Source organism: Euphorbia lathyris, chromosome 4 (genome assembly GCF_963576675.1).
Source record: "Euphorbia lathyris chromosome 4, ddEupLath1.1, whole genome shotgun sequence".
Classification (NCBI taxonomy): Eukaryota; Viridiplantae; Streptophyta; class Magnoliopsida; order Malpighiales; family Euphorbiaceae; genus Euphorbia; species Euphorbia lathyris.
In genome coordinates this window covers 73454867-73468021 of record NC_088913.1, presented here as the reverse complement: position 1 = coordinate 73468021, position 13155 = coordinate 73454867, and the positions used below count along the sequence as shown (strand labels likewise).

At 43.0% G+C, this 13155-nt stretch overlaps 1 pseudogene; it reads right to left on the bottom strand.

Moving 5' to 3' along the window:
- Positions 1–675: 675 nt before the first annotated feature.
- LOC136227127 (laccase-17-like) lies at positions 676–7977 on the bottom strand (annotated as a pseudogene).
- Positions 7978–13155: the final 5178 nt, after the last annotated feature.

The following is a 13155-nucleotide window of genomic DNA, read 5'->3' as shown; positions in this document are numbered from 1 at the left end:
ATTTCATAGTTTATGGACTAAATTGATATTTAAGTTTATTTTATACCGTTGCAGTTTAATTTTTAGGTATTTATTTTGTTAATATGTAAATATAATTGCTCCTGATTGCTCTTAATTTGAAATACTTTGTTTTGTAAAAAAAAAAATACCGTATATATTTGCGAACTTTTAAACCTACATGGTTCTGTTTACAAATACGGCAAACCAGATTTTTTTTTTTTTTGGTACTTTACCACTGATTTAATAATGATTATAAACGTATTTATCATATCAAGATAATTGACATGAACCAAATTACATAATTACATTAAAAATAAATTGATAAACTATGTATTAATATTGATTTTGGTAAAATGGGGAACTAAATTTTATCTAAGTAACAACTGAACCATTCAAATCTATTCCACAATCTTAATTTTCAATCTCAATGTCAAACAAGCCGAATATTGAAGAAAAATGTCATCATATTTGATTGAGAAATGTGAAATTACATAACAGTGTTACAAAAAAAAAATTGTGCACTTCTCATTTCCTTCCCTGAACTCGGGCTGGTTACAAAATAATTTGAACATAAGATTAAAGAAGAATAAAATAAAAAGGTTCAAAAGAGTTAAGGTTAGGATTTCAAAATCCACAAATGAGAGAAAATTATAGGCAGTTTTTAGTCCGAAAATTTCAACACTTAGGAAGATCAGCTGGTTGAGGAAGCAGCTTCTGATTGGGTAGTTTTCCATCCAAGACAAGCCATGCCATCTTTAGTTCCCAACTTGTATGCACTTCTAGATGACAATGCATAAACCATACCCCTGTTTACAAAAATTGAAGCTTTAGATATGGTCATAATAAACAACTAAACACGAAAAGTTTAAGCTAATAGATAAGATTTTAGTGATTTTACGGACCAGAGGGCACACCTACAGTGTTCCTCTCAACAGGATCAACTTGAACTTTGCAGGGTCTTTATTCGGATCAAAGTTTCCGAAACCTTGTCCGACGACGAAGAAATTGAATCCGTGCAAGTTGTCATGACCTAGATTCGTGACACGCAGACAAAGCGGTTGCTTGCTGGTTGAACTTGAAATGTCGGGTGCGGGATTAGCATTAAGGATGAGTACGTGCTATTTAGATGACATCCCATCCTCGGAAGGGTGTTCATCTAGGCACTAAACTGGTTCGGGAGCTGATCCCGCTCCCCTGATGAGCCTATGGGAGGGCGAAAACCAGTGAGCACGGAGACGACAAGGCTGACCTCAAGGACTTTGGCCCAACTTGAGGTGCCGCACGGGAGTTGCCTCTGCGTGAAAACTCTGACCCCGTGACAAGTGGTATCAGAGCCATTTTTATTCCGCAGTAGATTTTACATCTAGCTCTTCAACCACACGAAAGTGGTATCAGAGCCATTTTTATTCCGCAGCAGGTTTTACATCTAGCTCTTCAACCACACGCAAGTGGTATCAGAGCCTAAGGTTGAAGGTTCGACAGAATTGCCTATGGAATTCTGATTTACTGACGGAATTGCATGATGCCGAAGAGAAGTGAGGTCGAAGCGACTAGCGTCCGTGGGGAGGAGCAAAGGACGAGCGAGAGGGGAAGATCAAGGTCGCGAGACGTCCTAGTAGACATCAACGGTAGGCTGGAAAAGGTGGAGTTTGCCATAGTCGAAGACCGAGATAAGTTCGAGGCAATATAGCAACGCTTGGAAGTACTCGAAGGGGACGAGTTCCAGCAGGAGGTGCTTGCCATAGTGAAATGGGTCACCGGTGATAGTGAAGAACGGGACAAGACCTTGGAAGCTCAAATTGCTTCTCTTAGGCAAGAACTAGAGAGAGCTTTTGCCGAGTTAGTCACGACAAAGGAGGAATTAGCCTTGTGCAAGAGGGCCATTGCACATGGCGATGCGTCAACTTCAGGTGCGTTTAGTCCGCAGCGACTAGAAGTGCTGAAACCAAAGGCGTATGGTGGTTCGAGGAATTCCAAGGAGATTAACAATTTTCTTTGGAGTTTGGAGAAGTATTTCAGGGCACTTGGCATTGCGAATGATGCCAAGATGATCGACGCCGTGCCACTCTACTTGCAAGATACAGCCATGGTGTGGTGGCGATTGAAGGAGCAAGAGATGCGACGAGGTACGTGTTCAATCGCTATGTGGGACGATTTCAAACGCGAGCTTAAAGTCCAATTCTATCCGGAGGAAGGTGAGCTCGAGAAGAGGGCCAAGTTGCGACACTTGAAGCAACACGGTGGTTTGCGGGAGTACATCAAGGAATTCTTCGAGATTCTCCTAGAGCTGCCCAACTATCCCCAAGAGGAGGCCTTCTATCTCTTCCTTGAAGGATTGCAGCCATGGGCTAGGCTAGAAGTTCAACGCAGGAATGTGAAGGAACTTTCTGCCGCAATTGCCGCAGCCGACTCGTAGTGGAGTTCGACAAGTCAGGCAGGCAAGGCTTCGGCCATGACAAAGGCAAGAATGGCCAAGAAGGTGCAGCCGATGGCAAGAGTGGGGGAGACGCCCACAATAAAAGCAATACGAACGTCCTAAAGCCATAAGAGGCCAAGCCGTCCAAAGGCAACAATGTGGAAAGGCCGCTCAAGTGATACTTGTGTACCAGCCAACATATGACAAGGGACTGCCCGATGAGAAAGAAGTTGAATGCACTCATCGAGGAGCGGGAGCGTCTACTGCGAGGCAACGACGACGACGTGGAAGAGCGACCAGCCAAGATGCACATGGGGTCCCTACGTCACTTAGGTGCAATGAGGGTTGAGGGACGAAGCGATGATGAGACATCAAGCCCCTCGACACCAAGATCTCCCCGTGGAGTGGGAGAAAAATCAAGCGTCGAGCCCAAAGCAGCCATGGATGTCCGAGGGAGAAAGGGCATCCAGCCACCAAAGATGCCGATTGAGCTGCCATCAGAGGGCAAGGTGGAGCTCAAGCCAACAGAAATTTGCAAGGTGTTGCCGTCAGAGGGCAAGGCGGAGCACCAACCTACCAAACATTCACCCAAGGGAGCGGTGAAGAAGATGAAGTCCGAGGCCAAAAGGATGACCAAGGACACAACCGACAAGGTGTTGCCGTCAGAGGGCAAGGCGGAGCACCAACCAACTAAGACTTCACCCAAGGGAGCGGTGGAGCAAAAGAAGAAATCCAAGGCCAAACGGGTGGCCAAGGATGCAAGCGACAAGGGTGAGCAAGGTGCCATCACCCAACCGAAGATTACTACGGTAGCGAGCACCAATGGGAGAAAGGTGCGGGGTCCGAGAGCCGAGGGTAGAAGATCAGCCAAGCGAGGGAAGGCTTGCCAATCAAGGCTTGTGGAAGGACAACTGCCAACCGAAGACAATCATGACCAGAAGCCAAGGAGGCGGAGGTTGAAGAAGATTAAGGCTATGGAGGGCCAAATCTCCAAAATTGTAGGCCAAGGGGTTGGCGAACGTGTGGACAAGTCGTCGAAGGAGCGATATGTTGCGAGCGAGCAACAACCAATGAAGGAAGTTGCTCATACCGAAGGGGCAGCGACAAAACCGAAGGGCCGAGCAAGGTGGAGACGTCCAAGCAAGGCCGCAAAGAAGCATGGTGGGCAAGGAGGCGTGACACACCCAAAGGAGGCAACGAGGATGTTGCCTAATGGAGTGGGGGAGGATGTCACGGCCCGCCTTAAGTCATCCGAGGGAAGGCCCGAGCCGAAGGCCCAAAGGGCTAGGAGAAGCGGTCCAGGGGCAAAACGGTCATTTTTCTGTTCATCGGGACGATGCGGGACATGCCGGTGGACATCGGGCCAATCGTATGTGCAGTTGTGCACAAGGCAGCCGGGCAGCGGGCCCGTGCCTGCCGGGGGCCAATTTGGCCAAGAGAAGGTCCCCCCCTATAGTGTGTCTTATACAAACTTGGGTCACACTGTCGGTGGACATTGCCAAGCCCCACACACCACAAGTTTTCCAAAGGTGTGTCTAGATGATTCCAAATGCATCCATATTTGGTATATGGTACCTTGGGAATATTATGGAGCCATGGGCTTTGGTATGTGCGGGGGAAATATTAAGTATGGCAAAAATTGCCATGATGGAAAAGTAGTGTGCGTGCCAGCAGGCATGCCGAACCTCTGTTCGTGCGGGGCAAGCAGGCAGCAGGCCCAGGGACTGCCAGGAGCTGCGAGCGACGGCCAGGAGCTGCGGGGAGACTTGCCAGACGAACCTCAGATTGCGGAGCTACGGGCCCAGAAAAATCCAGACGGGCCCGGAGCGTGCCAGAACGGGCCAGAAGATTCCGGAACGTGCCAGATTTGTCCGGGGCGTGCCGAAATGTGCCGGAACGTGTCGGAATAACTCGGAAGGTGCGGGAAAGAGCCGGAATGGCCCAAGAAGCTTCTAGGGACAATGGAGAAATGTCCCAACTCTTCTAATTGTTTCTTATTTGTTCTTTTTCTAGATTATTCTAGGATTTTCAAGTGTAAATTATTCTAGAACCTTCTTAGGGAGGCTATAAATAGGAGTGAAGCCTCATTTGTAAATCAATGGACAAGACACAAAAAGTGTGAGCAAGTGTGAGTGCTTCTTTGTGATCTAACCTTTGTAATGCATTCTTTCTTAATAAAGAGTGTTTTCCTCACTTAGCATTTGTGCAAGATCCTGTTTTTCCGCTGCATAACGTTGCCTAGCATACAAGCTAGCAAACAAGGTTAAGGCTGAACTAGTAATCGGGGTGAAATTACTAGTGCCGCACGGTCGACAGATAGTCAAGAGGCTGTGTCCGTGACAAGTGGTATCAGAGCCGATAGTGTGCTAGCTGCAAAGTTTGCCAAGCGCTTCGTTGGTCGCGGTGGCGAGTCTAGGCTGGGGACCGCAAGTGGTGTACTTGAAACAGAATGAGCACGAGTAGGCAGGAAACCGCAGCGAAAAATTCGCCAAACACTCTAGGGAAGCCACGCTGCCGGGTCCTGAGGAGAACAGGACTGAGCGAACGCGGAAGCTGCTCGCACCTTAAGCCTCAGAGTCATTGCCCAACTCGAGAGGGTGTCGGAAGTGGGTGTTTTCGCCAAGAGAAGCGCGAAACACGAGCAGGCAGGGAATCTGCACACTGATCCTAGCGTACAAAAAGTCGTGAACGAGGACGTTGCACGAATTGAGTGGGGGAGGATGTCACGACCTAGATTCGTGACACGCAGACAAAGTGGTTGCTTGCTGGTTGAACTTGAAATGTCGGGTGCGGGATTAGCATTAAGGATGAGTACGTGCTATTTAGATGGCATCCCATCCTCGGAAGGATGTTCATCTAGGCACTAAACTGGTTCGGGAGCTGATCCCGCTCCCCTGATGAGCCCATGGGAGGGCGAAAACCAGTGAGCACGGAGACGACAAGGCTGACCTCAAGGACTTTGGCCCAACTTGAGGTGCCGCACGGGAGTTGCCTCTGCGTGAAAACTCTAACCCCGTGACAAAGTGCAAATGGTGACTTTCAGCACCAAGAATGCTAGTATCCTGCAGAATTAGCTCCACACTAGTGTTGAAAGGAAGGACTACTAACTTTGTCCCATTATTAACCATAGAATTATTCGGCGGGTTACCGGTATAATTGAAAGGCGTTAACGGACTAATTGGGAAATAAGGACTATAAACACCCTTAGATTGACCCGAAAAATGAGCCTGAAGAAGAGCTGTAGTTGGCATTACAAAAGACACATTATTAACTGAAGCAGCAAACATTGTCCCATTTGGTCCTTGACAGGTTTGGTTATGTGGGCAAGGGTTAGTTCCTAGGCCTACTGTGAAGAAAAACTGCCTATCAACATTTTGTGGCACATTGGCAGGGAATTCGGAATTCGCCAAGCTACGAAGTTTGTTAGTGAAATTAGTTGCAAATGCTGTGTCATTAAGAGCAGGAAGAACAGGTTTGAAGATTGGAAGCTTTTTCATAGGTGATGATGATTCATATTCTAGAATTCCTGCCACAGTTGAATTGTCAAAAGTGCCTTGTCCTGTAACATATGGTCTAGCAGTCATGAAAAATGTTCCATTAGGAAAAATTGGCTTAGTTTTGACTACAACATTAGTGGTTTGGCCCGGAGCAATCAGCAGAATTTCTGTCCGAAATGGTTTGACATAAACTGCATCTACATCAACAATTGTAAGTGTGTGATTTGTTATGCTGAAGAAGAGTTCGTCATTGAGTGCAGCGTTGATTATTCGAAGCATGTAACTCTTTCCGGGCTTCACCTTTAGCTTGAATGTATCTTTGACAGAGCAGTTATAGAATGGGCCTGGGAGGCCATTGATGGTGTAAGCATCAGAGACATTTGGGCCTCCACCGGTTTTTAGGACTTGATTAATGATTGCCTCAGTGTCTCCATTGAACCATTCTCCTGGAAATGGAATTGGTTATAGATTGATTTGCTGAATAGAGAAAATTAGACTAGTTTATGGTTTAATTTATTTACCAAAGATGAGGGGGACTTCCTTGTAGGGGTTAGAAAAAGGGTATGGAACACCAAGTTTAGGGAGAATGATGATAGGGCCATAAAGAGTTGATCGTAGCCAAGGAAATATGAGCATGCCACCAAAGAGTGCCTCTTTGTCCAATGATTGTGTAGTTGTAAACATAGCTCTGGCCAGTTTGGATTGGGCATTGAGTTATATATGCTGGTCCATCAGCCCATCCACTTCTTAGCTGCCTTATTCCATGCTTGTTTCAATTAATTTCATACCTTCTAATTTTAGGTAAATAGTTAACATAAAAGAAAGTACCTTTAAGAGTGAAAATGACTGGGGCTGTAAGCAGAGCGGCTCAGTGGTTGGCTCGATAAAAGCTAGGCTCGACTTGGCTCGATTCATAAATGAGCCGCTCGCGAACACGATTTAGAGGCTCAGAGCTTCGGTATGACAAACTCGGCTCATGAGCAGACTCGATTATAGGCTCGTGTGAAAAAGTTCATGAACAATTTCAATTATAATAATGTTCACGAATAGCCTCGATAGAAGCTTTGTGAATAAGCTCATGAATAATATGAAATGTTATTTATATTTAATAATTATAACATGATGTATGGTCCACTCCAAAATTCTTTTAATTTATATTATAGTAAAATATAAATTAGATTAGTAGGATAAGAAAGTAATTTAGGATTTTTTTTCTGATTACTTCATATTTCTCCTCCTTCCATCCCCATTTTCATATCTCCATTTTCATTTCCGCCTCCCTCGCAGTATTTTTTTATTTAATAACTAAATAGGGGATTTTTTTAATGTTTATGGATATAAAATTGTATTATTTCATTTGCTAAACATGCTATTATTTTATTTTTGATCAAAAGATACGAGTTGCTCGCAGTACGATCGTGAATAAAATAAACGAGCAGTGAACAAACGAACTTCGAAACGAGCCGAGTTCAAACACAAATTTGAACTCGAACTGAGCTTGATGACCGGCTCGAGCTCGTTATCATTATGATGAGCCGAGCCTGAGTTGGCAAAATCTCAGCTAGGCTAGATTACACCCCTAAAAATGATGCAACCATAAAGTTTGATATATGTAGTTGGCATAATTTGTTAATTTGATCCTTTTATTTTAATTTTTCTTAAAAAAAAGGAAACCCTGATGCTTACCAGTGGATGGAGATGTTATGTTGGACATGGTTGACCACCTTGATAAGAAGATTGTCACCTTCTCTAGCTACATGGGAGGTCCTGGATACTTTCCATTTACATTACTATGCTCTTGCTGTGGCACAACCTACTCACTTTTTGCATTTTTATCTACAAAACCATAACATAATAAGAAAAATAAATCATCATTTCATATCATATAAATGTATGATAAGTATATATAGCTGTCAATGCCACAGGTGACATACATACATCAAAGTTATAATGTCTGGTTATGCAAAGAGCAGGCCGAGGAAGGAGAAAGGAAGTAATCATGAATATTGTGAACAGAAAAGCTCCATGAAATGATGATTTTTGAAGAAAAGAAGAATAACCCATCCCATCTCTTTTAGTTTTAGAATAAAAGGGTTAATTATTAAGAAACTTTACTACTATATATATATATGAGTTTGTTTCTGTGGCTGTGATCTAGGCTTGCAGATACTGTGTATATATTTTATTTTATTTTTTTGGTAGGAAGAGGAGGAAAAGAAAAAAAAAAAACAAAAAAAACAAAAACCAAAAACCTAACCTGGGATTAGCCTAGGGAAGCTAACTCCCACCACATTTTCAAAAAGAAGAGAAGAAAGATAATCAGGAGGATAAGAAAAGGCCGTGACGCCCAACATCCCCTCATGACCAGCAGCCGCCAAACGATCCGCTACACGGTTCTGTTCTCTGAAGATATGGCTGAAATTTATGAAATCAAAGGAAGAGCAAAATCTTCTAATACCTTTGATTAGATTTTGGCTATTTAAACAAATAGCATTATTATCGGAAATCATTTTGATAGCCTCAAGGTTGTCAGATTCTACAATCAACTTCTTCAAACCCAGACTCTTGGCAAGTTTAAGGCCAGAAAAAATCCCTCAAAGCTCAGCCGAAAAGAACCCAATCCCAGATTCTGAGTAAACCCAGACAACCAGGCACCCCCATCATCTCTTAGAACACCTCTTGCAGCAATCTTACCGTCCTTAAGGCAAGAACCATCCGTGTTTAATTTCACCACCCCTTCCCTAGGCCTGCACCAACCAATGAGGTGAACAGTCTTCTTCTGGGTCGACCTAGCAAGAGAATCTCCTTTGAAGCTATCAGTAATATTGAATAATTTTTCCGAGAAGAACTCAACTAAATTAGGAATAGAAACAGTTTTCTTTCCAAAGATCTCCTCATTCCTCCACTTCCAAATCTGGTGACAGGCAATAGCAAAGAAAATATCACCATGCTCAAGGTTAGCCAATAACTTCCCACTAACTCCATCAATAAACCAGTCATGATCAGAGTGAGCCAAGAAAGTAGAAAGCAGGTGGTGAGGGAGAACTTTTCTCCACACCTCTTTACTCCTAGTACAGTCCCTAAGAGCATGGCAAATACTTTCAACATACCCTCTACATCTGCTGCAAGCACCTGAATCCACCAGATGCCGTCTATTTCTATCCGAATTAGTGAGCAGTCTATCCTTAACACCAAGCCACAGAAAGCTCCTAATGCGGTAAGGAATTTTTAAAGCCCAAATGATTTTCCAAACTTCAGAGTGAGGACCCGTCCCATTTTGGTTGAAAGCCTCAAAGGCAGACTTGCAGGTATAAGCCCCATTGTTTGTCAATGCCCAACAATGACTATCCCTATCTTCCTCCTTGTTACTTATCTTAACCCCTCTAATCCTCAAGAGCGTATCCAGACTAAAAAAAGATTCAAATTTAGACCAAATCCAATCCCCCTCAGAATCCACCACATCGGCGATCCTCCAATTGCGGATATTACTAGGTGGCGGGGAGCTACACACCTCTAATAAAGATTTGCCTCCAATCCAGATGCCATTCCAGAAGCTGATGGACTTACCATTTCCCACCTCCCAACCTATCCCAGAGCATAACTCTGAAAACACAATACTGAGGCCTTTCCAAAGAAAAGAACAATTGACAACTCTCTCCTTAGGGCCCCCAAAAATCTTATCTTTTCTATATTTCCCACAAAGAAAATGAACCCAAAGAGAAGAGGGGAGTTGCCACATTCTCCACAGAAGCTTCATTAATAAAACTTTGTTATTGTCCTTGGCTTGTCTTATCCCTAGGTCTCTCATGTTTTTAGGTTGACAAACCTCCTTCCAAGGAACAAGGTGGATCTTTTTCCCCTCCGCAGAGTCCCCCCAAAGGAAACACCGATTGATTTTATCAAGATCATTAAGAACAGGCTCAGGCAATCTACAAGCTTGCATAATATGATTAGGAGCCGCACAATTTACAGACTGAATCAAAGTAAGACGACCCGCAAGAGAAAGAGTTTTAGCTTTCCAACTAACACACTTACCATTAGTTTTGTCCAGAGTCTCTTTAAATGAGGCTTTGGAGACTCTGTCACTATGGAGGGGAACCCCCAGATACTTACCCAAAGAGTTAGTCAGAGGAATACCATATATTTCACTTAGCCTTTTGCAGACACCCTTACTCATGTTTTTAGAACACAACATCCGGGATTTTTGGATATTGATCTTCTGGCCAGAAGCGGCGTAGAAACAGTTAAAGATATCCATAACCACACCAATTTGCTCCTCATTCCCTTCCACAAAGAACATAACATCATCTGCGAAGAACATGAGTAATCGAAGGACAGAATTTGTTGATGGAAACTGGATAGAATTTCCCATTGCCCACAGCCTCTTAGATAAGGTGAGACAATCTTTCCATAGCAATAACAAATAAGAAAGGGCTCATAGGGTCCCCTTGACGGATCCCCCTGGAAGGAGTAAATTCCTCCGACATATCTCCATTGATCAAAACCTGAAAAATAGGAGAAGAAATGCAGACCTCGATCAATCTCCTCCAACTATACGAGATACCAGCTCTCTTCAGACTATCCAGAAGAAAACTCCAGTTTAAGCGGTTATAAGCTTTCTCCAGGTCCAGCTTCAGAGCCAGAATACCTCTCCTACCCTTTTTAATTTTCATGGAGTGAACCATCTCATGGGCAATAACAACATTATCCATCATCTGTCTGCCAGGAACAAAACTGCCTTGATTCTGGCTAATAATCTTAGGAAGAATACACTGGAGTCTATTAGCCACAATTTTTGTAATAGCTTTGTACAACACATTACAAAGACTAATATGCCTCATTTGTAAAAAGGAGGACGGTTTCTCAACTTTTGGAATCAAGACCAGAAGAGTTTTATTCACAAGCCTAATATCGTTGGAACCACTGAAAACTCCTTTAACAAAACTGTAAATGCCTTCCTTCACAGTATCCCAATGTTTGTGATAAAAACTGGCAGGAATACCATCAATCCCAGGAGCTTTGGTAGCTCCAATACTCGAGAAGGCCAGATCAATCTCTTTCTGGTCAATAGGATGGAAAGCTTCCCGAATCGTTTCCTCTTCCAACCTAGGAAACGAAGTCCTAGAAAGGGCTTTATCCAGATCCACATTCTCCTCTTTAAATAAGTCTTTATAAAAATTAAGGGTCAAGCGACTAATGTCCTCATCCTCATAGACCCAATCTCCATTTGAATCTTTGATAGCATCGATCCGATTCCTCTGCCTTCTAATAATAGTAGAAAGGTGGAAAAACCTGGTATTGCGATCTCCATCTTTGATCCAAGCCTTTCTAGATTTCTGAAACCAAAGTAGCTCTTCTTGTCTCAGCACAGCTTCCAATTCGTTCTGGAGAGATCTAAGAAGACCATTCAGACTATGATCAAATCTAATCTCCAAATTGCGATGAATGCCTTCGATTCTGCTTAAAAGCTTATTCTTTCTTCTAACAATGTGGCCAAAGATGTTTTTATTCCATCCCACCACATTCCTTTTACACCCCTCAGCAGCAAGGAGAACATTGGAGTGGGGCTGCCAATTGTCCCGAACAAAGTTTTTAAACTCAGGGTGAGATTCCCAGGCCACCTGGTACCTAAAAGGTCTGTCCCCTTTAGGCCGATGACTTTTAACCAACTTAACTAAAATAGGACAGTGATCAGAGTGGCGGAAAGGGAGATTCAACACATTCACTTCGGGAAATCTATAGATGGCTGCAATATTCTCATAAACTTTGTCCAAACGAACAAAAACACTATTACGTTTCCAAGTAAATCTATGACCAGCAGCTCCCAGATCGGAAAGCCCACACAAATCCATATTCTGCTTATGGTTGAGACACCGGTTCACATAGTGGTTCCTGTTGGTCCCGTGTGATTAGTTCCAAGGGGGGGTTAGGAACTAATGTAACTTTTTCGCTAATTAATCTTGCTGACTTGATAATTTTAGTGAGTTTATTAACTTACATTGGTCAGCTTGGCCGATCTTAGTGTGAGACAGCTTTAGTCAAATGTTGACTAAGATTGTTTCACTTGTGAGTTGGAAATTGACACTTTTGTGGTCAGCTTCCAACTCAGCACTCTAATTTTACTCAGTATTAGCTTTAAACAGTTTATATGCTGAGTAAGTAAAACAAGCAACACATGCACATATATATATATATTAAGAGAGTTAGAAATTACTCAGTATCACTTATCCTGGTTCGGCCTCTCTGCCTACGTCCAGTCCCCAGATTCCTCCGGGCTTTTAGAATCCAATACTGAGCTCTTTAAAGGTAGAGCGCAAACCGGTTACAAGGCAATTAAATATGCAAGAGTACCTTCCTCTATTCGTCTACTCAACTCCTACTAAGTGCTGCAACCCAGCACCTAGATTTCTCTACCACTGAGTATTTACAACCAAATACTCAGCACAACACTCTCAATTCACAATTGATACAATTTGCTCTTTTTCAGATTAAAGAACACTTTAGATGATTACAAAACAATCAATCTAGCATTTACACAAGGAATAGAAAGTTGGTGTAAGATCTCTTTCTTGTTTTTGAGTGCTTTGAGCTTGTATTTTTCTCTCTTGTATATTCTGTAATTTTCGGCAATGATCCAAGAGAATTGTTTGTCCTTTTATAGTTGTATTTTGAGGATCAAATTATTTGAATTTGATTTGTCCGTTGAATCCAAAACGGCTCTTTTGGGGGACAAACTTCTGGTCAGCTTCAAATGTGCAGGCCAATCTTGTTTTCTGATTTCTTCAGATGTCAGGCTTGTCTTCTTCCTACAGACTTTGTCTTCTTGTGGCAGATTGTCTTTTAGCAATGAATAGTTGACCCATGCATCTCAGAATTTGGCTTTTGCGTAATTCCAAGGCTTCAATTATTGGTGCAGACAGTTGTCGGATTTGTCTTTTAGCTAACGGATCGTTCATGCTGTCCTGAAGATCACCCAGCTTTACTTTGATAGTCATTGTCTTTGATTGTCACCAAATCTCATACTGAGTTCTTTTTCACTCAGCTTCCAAGGTCAGCTTCGTTCTGCAAGATCTAGTTCTGAAGCAGACTTCTTTTATGCTGAGCTTCGTTCCACTCAGCTTCATTCTTAAGCTGTTGTTTTGAAGATGACTTATCTTCTTTTGTGCTGAGTTGCTTCTTCACTCAGCTTGTGTTGTTCTCATGCTGACTTTGTCCTGTCTTAATTTTTTATTTCCTTTTACA